Raw genomic sequence first — 12081 nt, 5'->3', positions numbered from 1 at the left:
CCTCCAGGTGGCGAGCCCGGGGCAGGCTCAGCCCAGCGGGAGCTAGAGCACTAGCGTCTGTCCTCTCCGGCGGCCAGCAGTCAACTGAGCACTGGGGCCAGGCCTTTATACTTCCTGTCCCACCCCTTGACTTCCAGGGGGTGGGAACAGGCAGCGTGGCTCCTCCCACTGTGGCGTCCGTTCTGGCTCGGCCCTCTCAGGCGCCGCTGGGACCCAGGGCACCTCACTACAAGTGTCTTTAGTGTAAATAAGAATAAGGCCCATAAGTCCAATTTCATAAGTACTATATACATATTATTCAGTTATGGACTTGCTATAACAAGGACTGGTCTCCAATTCTGCAATGTATTTTGCATGGGTGGTCAATAGTGCTCCATGTGGGGGCAGGGTATGCCTGTGTAGAATGCATTGCAAGATTGGGGCCTTAGATTGCACTGATTATTACCTGTTAATTCCTAACCTAATCAATACATAGGGAAAGTACAACAAATCAGCCAAAGTTTGTGCTAACTCAAGTTACTCAAGACAAATAGCATTTTTGAAAGTTTGTGATTGAAATTTATCCTCTAAAGGAATATAATACAAACATATAAACATTAACAACAGTAAGAAATGCAAGATGAGTTAATATGATGATCATCATAGTGGCTAAAATCACCTCTTTTGTGAAACATGGCATGCTGAATCAGGAAATAGATTGACATGCAATGTACTCAAAGCACATGAAGTTATCTAAGTCTTCAATGAAAGGTCAGTGTCAAACATAAGCATGACATAAAGTTGCATAGATGCTACTGGTCTACAGTTGTTTCCTTTTGATATTATGGAGAGACGTAGCCTTGTCTCAGGTTAAAATTGCAAACTATAGTTAGAAAGCTGTACGTTTAGCCCTCCTATAATTTTAGTTTGGAAAATTGGCTTGGCCACAAATTATGATATGCATGTTGAAGGCAAAAGAGTATGGAAACTTCTGCAAAGTTTGAAGAAAATTAATCAAATTGTTTCTGAATAATAAGTTAGTTAACTCCCCCTCCTTTTAAATTTTATCATGTAATGTTTCTTTGTCTCCTTTTAGCTCAATAACATCTCATTACTGGTGGTTCAACTGCTTCACATAGTTCAATCTCCTTGAAATCTTACGCAGTGGCTGTAAGAAAGTAAATAGGTCATTTATGATTTTTGCCATGTAGTTTTGGGGCCCAGTTCTTCTCTTATTGGTTTCAATGAGATCGTAAATGGGTGGGGTCTCCTTCCACACTCCAAACAAACCTATCACTCACAGGTGTCTGGTTTACCTACACGAAGGCAATTCCAAATAATTCTATGTGAAATCCAAGTCTGAGCCTTCTCTCCTGCATCTTTTTACATGTACTACACTATGGCATAGCCCAAGACTTAAAGTTACAGTCTGTCCTGCAGCCTTTTGGTCATCCAGGACAAAGGCTGCCCTCAGTTAAATGTATGAATCTCCATTGACATTGGTGGCATTATAGACATCTGAGGGTAGAATTAGCCTCAAGCCTTTACTTTTAGTCCTTTCTCTCTGAAGCTGTTACCCCTTTAACATTTACACATTTTTGAAAACCCTATACAGCCACTGTCTCTTGACTGACATTTATTTGGAAGTGAATCCTGGAATGGACATCTGTATATGAAAAGGGTATTATGCTGTTATGTATCTCTATTTGAGCCTGGTGGCACTAATGCATGTTTAAAGAGCTTTCCGTTATATGAAGCATCTCTTTCTATTGCAGAAACTCATTTGACACAGCTTGATTTCCAGGCAATTATGCAGCTGTTTAACTTCTTCCCAGTAAATTGCCCATCCTCACATCCACCCCACAGCTTCAACACCACCTCCTATTCTCCCTCAGTCATCAGCATTTAATCTCTACCTGCCATCATACCTAGTTTTTCTATCTCTTTTAGATGTTAAGCTCATTGGAGAAGTGACTATCATTTATTATATGTTTGTACAGCATCTAGCATGATGAGGACCACCTGCTTGTAGACATTAGATCAGGGGTAGGCAACCTTTCAGAAGGGGTGTGCCAAGTTCCCTGTAATTTAAGGATTCGCGTTCCGGTAATACATTTTAACGTTTTTAGAAGGTCTCTATAAATCTATATTATATAAATAAACTATTGTTGTATTTAAAGTAAAAAAGGTTTTTAAAATATTTAAGAAGCTTCATTTAAAATGCAGATATTATCAGTTTAGTGTGATCCTCGCCCTAGCTTTTCCTTGCTGAGTTTTTCAATGTGGCCTACAGCAGGGGGTGACTGAAGAGCACTGGGTCGAGGCCAGGAGCAGAGCCCTGGGCTGGCTGCCAGTACCCCAGTCTGGCAGTGGGCTGAGCGGGGCCGGTGGCCGGAACCCCAGACCAGCAGCAGGATGAGCCGCTCAGTCCGCTGCTGGTCTGGGGTTCCAGCAGGGGTGAAAGTAACTTAAACTTCTTACAGGTACTGTCATATTGAAAACTCCCTCAGGGGGAGGAGCTCAGGTGCAGGGGATGTGTGGATGTGGGGAGCACTCAGGGCAGGGGATGGGGTGGATGATGCAAGAGTCAGGGCTGGGAGCATGGGGGGGTGCAGGAGTCAGGGTTGGGTGGCATGAGGGGCTCAGGGCAGGGGGTTGGGATGTGTGTGTAGAGGGGAAGCCCTGGGGGGGCCAGGGCTCGGGGCTGGCCTGGGACAGTCCCGGTTGTGGCTGGGTTACCTGGATGGTGGATGGGTCCCTGCCCCATGCTGTTCCTGTTCCTGCCAAGGGAGCTGTGGGCCAGCTGTGTGGGGGCACTGCATCTGCAGGCAAATGGGGGGTGGCAGCAGAAGACCCCCTGGCCTGCTGCTCCCTTCCCCTTCCCCCTGAGGGGCCACAGCTGTGCATGCTACAGGGACGGCATGTGCCTGTAGTGCCCTGGTATCCAGCCATAGTGGCGAGAGAGGGGCAGCAGGACAGGCTGGGACGCGGACACATCCACCGCGCCTCCCGCTGGCCCCTTTCACTTGCCTGACTGCCTGCTGCTTAGTCCAGTGCATGGGGCCACCAGCACCAGCCTGCCAGAGAGTTCCAGCAGCCAGCAGGACCACAGCTGGGAGCACGCCACGCGCCATGCCTCCAGCTGCAGCGGAGCGCCCCAGCATCGGCCGGCTCCGAGTATGAATGCTCCACCTTACTTTGACTTCTAGGTTCCAGCTGCCGGCCCCTTGCCAGCCAGGTCCTGGCCGCTGGAACCCCAGACCAGCGGCGAGCTGAGCGGGGCCAGTGGCCGGGACCCCAGAGTGGCAATGGGCTGAGTGGCTCAGCCCTCTGCTGGTCTGGAGTTCCATCCGCCGGCTCCTGCCAGCCAGGGTCTCAGCCGCTGGTTCCACTCAGCCCGCTACTGGCCTAGGGTTCCCTTCCCCCAGGCTGGCAGTGGGCTGAGCGGTGCCGGCGTCCGGGACCTCGGCGTGCCATTAAAAATCGGCTCGTATGCCACCATTGGACCATAGGCATCTCAAATTTTGCACTCGAAATGAAAGAACATTTTGGCATTGTCTTTGTGCTTGTTTCTTGTGTTTGTCTTTATGTCCCTAGCCTCTGTTTGTCAGAGGGTGGAGATGGATGACAGACGAGAGATCACTTGATCTTTACCTGTTAGGTTCACTCCCTCTGGCACCTGGCATTGGCCACTGTCGGTAGACAGGATACTGGGCTGGATGGACCTTTGGTCTGACCCAGTATGGCCATTCTGAAGTTCTTATGTTCCTATCTGTAAAATGGGAATAATAATAGCACCTTGCCTCACAGGGATGTTGCAAATATAAATTAATTCATGTTTGTGAAGCACTCATGTACTATAGTGATCAATGCCGTAGAAAGGCCCCTGGGGAAATTAATAATTCGGTCTCCAGAGCAGTGTTTGAATAGTGTGCAATAAATAAAGCTTACGGCCACACACTGAACAATCAGGGGACAATGAAATATAGAATAGCTGCTGATACATTGATCACCATCCATTCTGTGCACTGAATGCGGAAGAGGTCCTCCGGAAAAAAAAAAAACAGTGTGTGACCATGCAATTAAAGGCTTTATCATAATGCATACTCAAATGATGTGTGTGAAGAAATTAGAGCGGCATAGACAACCTTAATTCTGATATTTTCTAACTTTTGAGTGCTTGACTTTGCAACCTGAATAATGTTTGTTAGGTTTTTTGTGTGTAATAAAATAGAACTTACTTTACTTACTTATAGAGTCAAATCCTTTAACTTGACAGAACAAGCTTTTGAAAAAATCAGGATTTTATCTACCTTGGATGTAAGTGACGTTTGGACCCTATGGAGCCACGTCCATATTTGGAGGATTGTCAGATCTGTTCCGTGCTTCTCACATTTGAGCAAGCACTTGTGTCCAGGCAGAAGAAGTGTGCAGAGCTAATACAATATAGTGACACTCTTCATCTTATGTTGCATGCAGGTTTCAATTATTCCCCAGCCACATATAGTTCTGAGGGATATAAAGAGTGTCATCAACAAGATCCTATTCCAATACAAGGCACATGCTAACTTGCTAGAGAGTAGGCAGATTTCCAACAACATTGCAGTTGTATTGAGCAGTTTTTTAGACAACGGAATATCTCTGAAGAGAATCAGAACAGCTCGTTTTATCCTTTTTGTAGACTTTAAGAAGGATTGATAGTGTCCACTTATAAAATAACTATGGAACATGAATCATAGTGATGATAGAAGTTGTTAAGCATTTGTATAGGAAATGGCATGTTTTTGTCATCTACAGTAACCTATGTTCAGTCTGGCTTGCTACAGTCTGTCTGCTGGCAGAGAGGTATCGTATCTAGCTTTCTGTTCCCCTGGATAATATCCTGATTAGTTTGAAAATACTAATAATATTATTTTACTTATATTGTTCTTCTGATCTGAAGCTTTAAAAAGCACTTTAAAAAAGATGCCTATTATTATCTTCATGTTTTATAGACAGAGGCATAGAGTGGTTAGATGACTTGCCCCAGGTCACACAGTGAATCTATAACAGAGCTATGCCTAGAACTCAGGTTTCTCGACAACCAGTTTGGTGCACTGTTCACTAGACAACATTGCCCTTCAGAGAAGCAGAAGGAGTTATTGGAAGGATCTAGTGAAGTGGGGCCATCCTTAACTTTGCAGATTTAGAGTTCTTCTTGTTGTGATGCAAAGATGAGCTACAGGCAAAAATACCGGTAAAACATCTTTGTAGCAGTAAACAGTGCAGGTGAAAGATCAGCATGAGGGAGACTGATATATTGTATGTTTACTGCTCTAATGAGGAATTCTGCGCTACTGTTCCTAATGACACACACGATGTAACCTTAGAGGAAGTTGAAAGATCTTGTTACCTTGTATACGTGGTTTCCACAACAGGAGGCAGTTCTGCTTTAAAGAATATAAAGCAGCAGTTGAACCAAGCAAGAATAGCATTCATGAAACAGAATCAGTACAGCATTTAGAGCACTCAAATGAAGTTCAGACTTTTTAACACCATTATTAAATCAAACTAATGCTGCTCGTATTTATCCAACAGGTGAAGAAAGAGGTATGCACTGTATCAAGAACAGCTGCCTGCACAGGAGCATGGACGTTGTGAGGGATGTTTGAAAAGCCTTGAGTTTTAGAGTTGTTGCACTGAAACACGTCATCATGCCAAATGAAATTATTATTTATCATATATGTCACAATAACACATTTCACCTTATACAGGACATACACTAAGGAGAGCCCCTGCTTGGTAGAGCAAAAAGATAATGGATAAACTGGTCCGTCGAATAATATCAATGAGCAAAAATAACTGCATTGGTGTGAGAGATGTTTAATCTCCATCTCTTCATACTAATTATTCTCTGGTTTATTAACCTCTTTTCTTTCTTTAATCCTTTTCACACAGTTGGATTATGTGGAATGAAGTGTACAATCGAATACACACGTTTTTTTCCCAGGATCATTTTGAAAATTGTTAAGATATCAATGCAGTTTCTAAAATGACAATGATTCATCAAGGGCTCCACTGATGAACTCTATTGGAGTGTAGCTTTTTTTGGCATTTTTCTCACCCCCCATCGATATATTGTTCTTTATCCTTCATACAAAATATTGGATACAAACAGTGTTCTGTTCAGAAAATGATTGTGAATTGTACTGTTTAAATTTAATTGTGTCTAATATTAATGTTGCTGCCTTAGACAAATATAACAATGGTTATCATCTGATTGTTCACCTGTGATTCAGGAAAAACATTGATTATCCTTGCACTTAAGGATGAATGGCTGTGGGTGGAAGCTAGGCACTTGGTGACTCAGACAGTAATAAAATCTTTGATCGTACACTAACAATATCTAAATTCAAGCTGTAGTTATAGATGTTCTGTAGTAGGGTGGCAGGGCTATTCCTGCTACCTCATTGTGGCAGGTGGAGTTTGATAACTTCTCCCTGGAAATAAAGGTAGAGGCAATGGTTCTCTGATCTGGGACAGAGGTCCTCCAAAGAGAGCCCTGGGAGCAGCCAGATCTGAGAACAAACCTTGTCCTGAGATTCAGTTTGTGGTAGTGCTGTTATTTACAGCCTTACCCAGGAGTGTTGTGAGTGACCTTAAAAAATGTGTACCTCTTTGGTGAGGCAGGGTGTGCATTACACTTGCTTACAGACTATTTTTCAATACATTTTTATATGAGAAAGGTAAACATGTAAGTATCTGGTTGACAGGAATTCCCATACTATATCAGATCTGTGGTCCAGTTAGTCCACTATCTTGTCTCCAACACTGGCCAGCACCAAATGTTTCAGAGGAAGGTGAAAGAACCCCCAGTCTGTCCCTCATGAAGTTCTCCTCTTTATCTCCAATAGCTAGAGATTGGCTTAAATCCTGACACATGAGGTTTTATCACCCCTCCAATGCTTTTTTTTAAAATCCAGCATTAACTATAAAAATGGATATTCTTGTTATCTATAGTAACATGCAATCTCTCTTTGAATCTTGCTAAGTTTCTGGCCTCAATGACTTCCTGTGGCGATGATTTCCACAGTCTAATTATATATTGTATTAAAAAGTATTTCCTTTCATCAATTTTGAATTTGTGACCTCTCAGTTTCATTAAATGTGCTAGGAGACAGAGAGAACAGACATTTCTGATTTACCTTCTCAATACTATTCATTATTTTACCACTTGTAGATCAGAAAGTGATGATTTAATTCATTTTTCTCTTGGTAAAGTGCTGAAATTTTGTGTCTAGTGAAAAAGCCCATGACAAAATGGCTAAATGAAAATCCCTACATGAGCAAAATCCCTAAACTAAACAACCATCTAGTTTCCTTTATTTATTTCCTTGATGTTTTGTTTATTTGTTTCTCTATCACAGTGTCATGTTATGTGTCACTCTTGTAGAAATTCCACCACAGGCTGATTTTTCACCTCAGTGTCTTATTCACTTATTTCTGCCAAGAGGCAGAAACTGACCGTCACCTCCCCCTGAATTATGGATTCAAAAGTCAATACATTTCTTCAGGCCAATGTACTCAGTATATTAACCTGTTGGAAATACTTCCTCACTAATGTCACATTTCTTCACTTTAGTGTCCAGTAAATAAATAAAAAAAACTATATTAGAGTCTGTGAGGAATTGGGTATCTTCTCAAACTCAGGTTAATTGTAGTTGTCTGAGCAGGCAAGTACCAGATGATCTTGTGAGTTCAGTGTGGGTCAAATAACTGGGAGGAAATTTCAGACAATTGTATGATTGTATGTATGTTAAACTCTCAGAACAATCTTTGCAAGAGCCAGACTTGGTAATTAAAATTTCCTAGTTTTTACAACAGGAACAAAAGCCAAAATTAACCAAAAGATAATTTACCAGAATTGCACAGCATGTTTTTAAGGATAAGCTTGTGATGCTAAGATACAAATCAACAGAGCCAAGTTTTGGCAGGCTAGCTAATTTAGTCTAGCCACAAGCAGACTATTTCCCTCAGTCCTGACTCCGGGGTCAAGTTTCCATAGCACTTGACGTCCCTAGCTCCTTTTCTCAAGAACCTACTGCACCAGAGGTGATGCTGTGCTGCAGCACTTTCCTTATAAAGCCAGCCATTAGTAGCCACAACTTCCCTTTAGTGACCAAACACTCCCTGCAGCGGGACTCCAAGTGGAAGCCTCCATCCCACTGCAGACAGTAAGCATCTCAACATTTTTCCCTTTCCTGTTAAGGCTGAGAGTGCATAGGTTAGTTTATTTAACCCTGAACTAAAAGAAACTTATCGTAGTAAGGCAATCTTTCTCCTTTCCTTTCTGCCATCTGGAGACATCTAGGTATAGTCCTGAGAAGCTCTTGTAATCTGGGAAATGCAAAAGTTTCTACTGTGGCTAGTCCTTGGGTGGAGCAATAAGAGGAGAAGGTTTTATATGCGCTGTCCTCCAGCCTCACCACTTGCTCACTCATTCAAGAGCTGACTGCCTTCTGGCTTTGTGCTTTGAAATGATCAGTGAGCCTCTCCTAACAGACCCAGATGCCTTAAGGTTAGTAATAGTCATCCAGTGTTTTTAGTACGCTGTGGATGAACACAACTGATCCTATTCTCCAGGTAGGAGTTATAGGAGAAATAACATACACTTCTTATTTGTTATATTAAAAACATTCAGTCTGATAACCCCTTGCTACAATATTCCTTCTGCTTTTCAGCATTGCCAATGCATTTAAGATGTTCCACAAAGCATACATGATAAATAGTGTATCGGTGCATATGTCATCTGCCATTTCCCTGTTTTGTGTTTTTGTCTAATACTGTCAGTCTATCTCTGCAGCCTCCTCTTTCTCTGTCCATTAAAATACATTGAAAATTTGTTCCAGTCATCAGGCACTGCTAATATATCATTATTTCCCCTCCACTAAAGTAAGCAGTAACATATTAGCATATGTGCTAGTTTAGTTGCTTAGGTTAATAACTCTACCAACCCAGGAAAATTTGAAGTCAAATTGATTAAGCTATTGATAATGTGGGAGTACCTTGTTTGGCTATGTCCTGAAGTGGCATTATGTTAATAGTGGTAGAAAATGTCGTGATTGGAAATTTGTAATTATGTTCTAACGTGGTTTTCTCAAACAAATGTTATAAAGTCATCATTTGATCCTGAAATTGTTACTATGCAAACTTCCAGTATAATTCTTAGCCCTTTATAAAGTGTGATATTAACAGAATAATAATGCTAACCCCATTAATGACAATTAGGGGAGGGTGAAACATGCTGTTCATGCTAAGAAATGTATAATAAATATGAAGTGCTACACTCTGAACTGTCCTAAAAACTATTAGTAGTATTACTATTGGGCATTGCCTCCTGAGCCACTTCAGCGGTGTAAATCAAGGCAGAATTTGTTTATTCTTGTATATTTTCCTAAAGCATGGTGAAAAGAGCACTCATAACTCTCATAGCAGTAAAAATTAAAATCAATACACAACTTGGTTAAAGCTTCTGCCATCAGGTCCTCAGCAAAAGTACTTTACCATGCTTTTAGACTTCTAAAGCTATTATGATAAAGCTATTTCTTAGCCAGACTTTTGTGTAAATACATAAATCCAGGCACTAAATACCGGGAATAAAATAAACTACCATTCTAGAATGAGCACTATTAAGAAGAATTGACCTCTTCTCTGACCACTTACCACTGAGGTGACTAGGACTATGTGACTGTCTTGTTTAAGAGTACAAATTATTATTATCTGATCTACTGCCACAGCTGTGGTCGGCGTTGGCATTTGGGCTTCTTGTTAGAAAGGAACGGGTGCTGCCAGCAGGGCATTCTCAGTGAGGGGGCTGGGACTTTGGAACTGGTTCCACACTTTGATCTGAAATAGCCTGAACTTGGTGACAGTCAAGGCACACTGCAAAAGCCATTTATCTGATAGAGTTTTGGGGGAAGGAAAAGGATAAATTCTGGGTTAGGCTGGAATTTTTTTTTAATTGGCAGGTTTAGATAAATGCAGTTAGCACTAGGAGTTAATTTGCAAACTAGTATTTAATGTTGCTGGTGGTTATTGTTATTGGATGTTTTATTTATTGTTAAGGTGCACAGAATTTTGTAAATATAAGTTTTTTATGGTTGTTAAATCCAGATACTTAAATAAATTAAGACTATTGCTCACTTTGGACTGAGCATTGAGGTCCCGATGAAGCAAAGCACTTAAGCACATGCTTAATGTTAATCTTGTGCGGAGTCCTGTTAACTTCACTGATTGATTAAATGAAACAATGGGAACATTTTAGGTGCCCCAGAATAATTCCTGGGATGTTGTCTGAACAATCAGGTCAGTTCCACAACATATATGCCTTTAATAGAAGGTCATATTCAGGAGTGGCAAAATATTCAATATTTGTGAACTAGGAAGGCATGACATCTAGGGAGGATATATGTATTGTGATAATTTTACAGTTCATCTATCACAGTGCAGCAACAACTCTAGAGTCAGTGTTTAATATACATTTAGGATGTATATTTACATGTACACAAAATATTATTTGCATATTTAAATATATGTGCAATTTTCACAATTTTTTCCTAGTTCTAACTGCTGGCATTGCTAGGCTAGAAGGAAATAAACTCATAGATCTATCTTTTTCTGGTCTCTTAATCCTCAGCACTCAATCACCAGTCTTGAATGCTCCAGGCCTCTCTGATTTTGTTTTTTCCTTCAGCTTCTCATGGCTTCTTAAATCTTCCATTGGTTATTCCAATTACTGTACTCCCTGATTCTCTTTCTTCACTCCCACCCTCTCCCCTTTCAGATCTATTGCATCTGTCCCCATCACCATTTTACCTAGTGCTGGAAAATATTGATTAATTTCAGACTTTTACAACAGTCCTGGGGGCTTAGTGAATCAAAGTTCCATTTAAAAGTGTAATTCTATAGATCCACTGAAGAATTTTTAAATTAAACACAGATTGCCTGATTTAAAAGAATAATCATGAACCAGGCAAGTCAATTTTGGCAAAACAATTTGCAAGCTGACACAGCTTTGATAAATGCCACCCTTTATTACTTGTTCAAGGACAGTTTGTTTCCTGCTAATACTACTGACTTCTTAAGTTGTCACACATACAATATGTAAAGTTACTATGCCATTTGAAAGGATGGGTGAGCTGTCCTGTGCTGGTACTACAATACTACAAAAAGGCAAATGTACATGAACATGCACATCATGAAGATTTTCAAACAAGCTTGGGTAACCACAGTTCTTTCTGACATTATCTCCGACACATAAATGCAACTAATGTTAATATTACAGTGTATTATCACAGTTATGCATGTTAAATAGTCTGAGTTTTGCTCAGATTTATAACATCAAAGGCTGAATTTTCTGGTCACCAGTACCAAAGCATTGTCAAAAATGGTCATATATATTCAAAAGAAACTATGTCCTGTCTGTTGCCTCTTTGAACATCAGTTCTCCATGCTTAACAGGGGTAAAATTCATCTGAAAATATTCCATGTGAGCTCATTCATGGTTTGTCTCTAAGTTTTAATTTGACTACGTTATAGGATACAATTACAGGATACATGTACCACATTATGACAGTATATTCACCTCCATAATCTGAATATTGCCAAGTAGCATATTTTAAGAGACATTTTTTAAAGTACACCAACTACATTCATCCCTCTCTTTGAACAATAATGAAATAAAATAATTACAGTGGAAAATCTGTATCAAGATAAGGGGAGGCAGAAGCCCAGATCCACAAAGGGATTTAGGTGCCTGAACCCCAGATTTAGGCACCATTGTGATCTACAACCTCCCCACTTGGCTGTCACCTAACCCGTAGGCACGTAAACTCACTTGGTGCCTATGTCTTGCCTTTGGTCATGCACAGTGCTACCTAACCCTAGATGTCTGGTTGCCTATCTCACACTTAAGCCTCAGAGTGTTCCTCAAACTAGGTGAAGATACCTATTTTGCCTCTGGGGCCTCATTTGGTAGGGGTGTTCAAAGCATGCCTATCAGATTGGGCCCCATTCAAAATCCAGCCAGAGGAGGAAGTGATGCTGCTGCCTCCCTCATTACGT

The sequence above is a fragment of the Mauremys mutica genome, chromosome 1 (assembly GCF_020497125.1).
Source record: "Mauremys mutica isolate MM-2020 ecotype Southern chromosome 1, ASM2049712v1, whole genome shotgun sequence".
Taxonomy (NCBI): Eukaryota; Metazoa; Chordata; order Testudines; family Geoemydidae; genus Mauremys; species Mauremys mutica.
Note: the sequence above shows the minus strand (reverse complement) of the source record.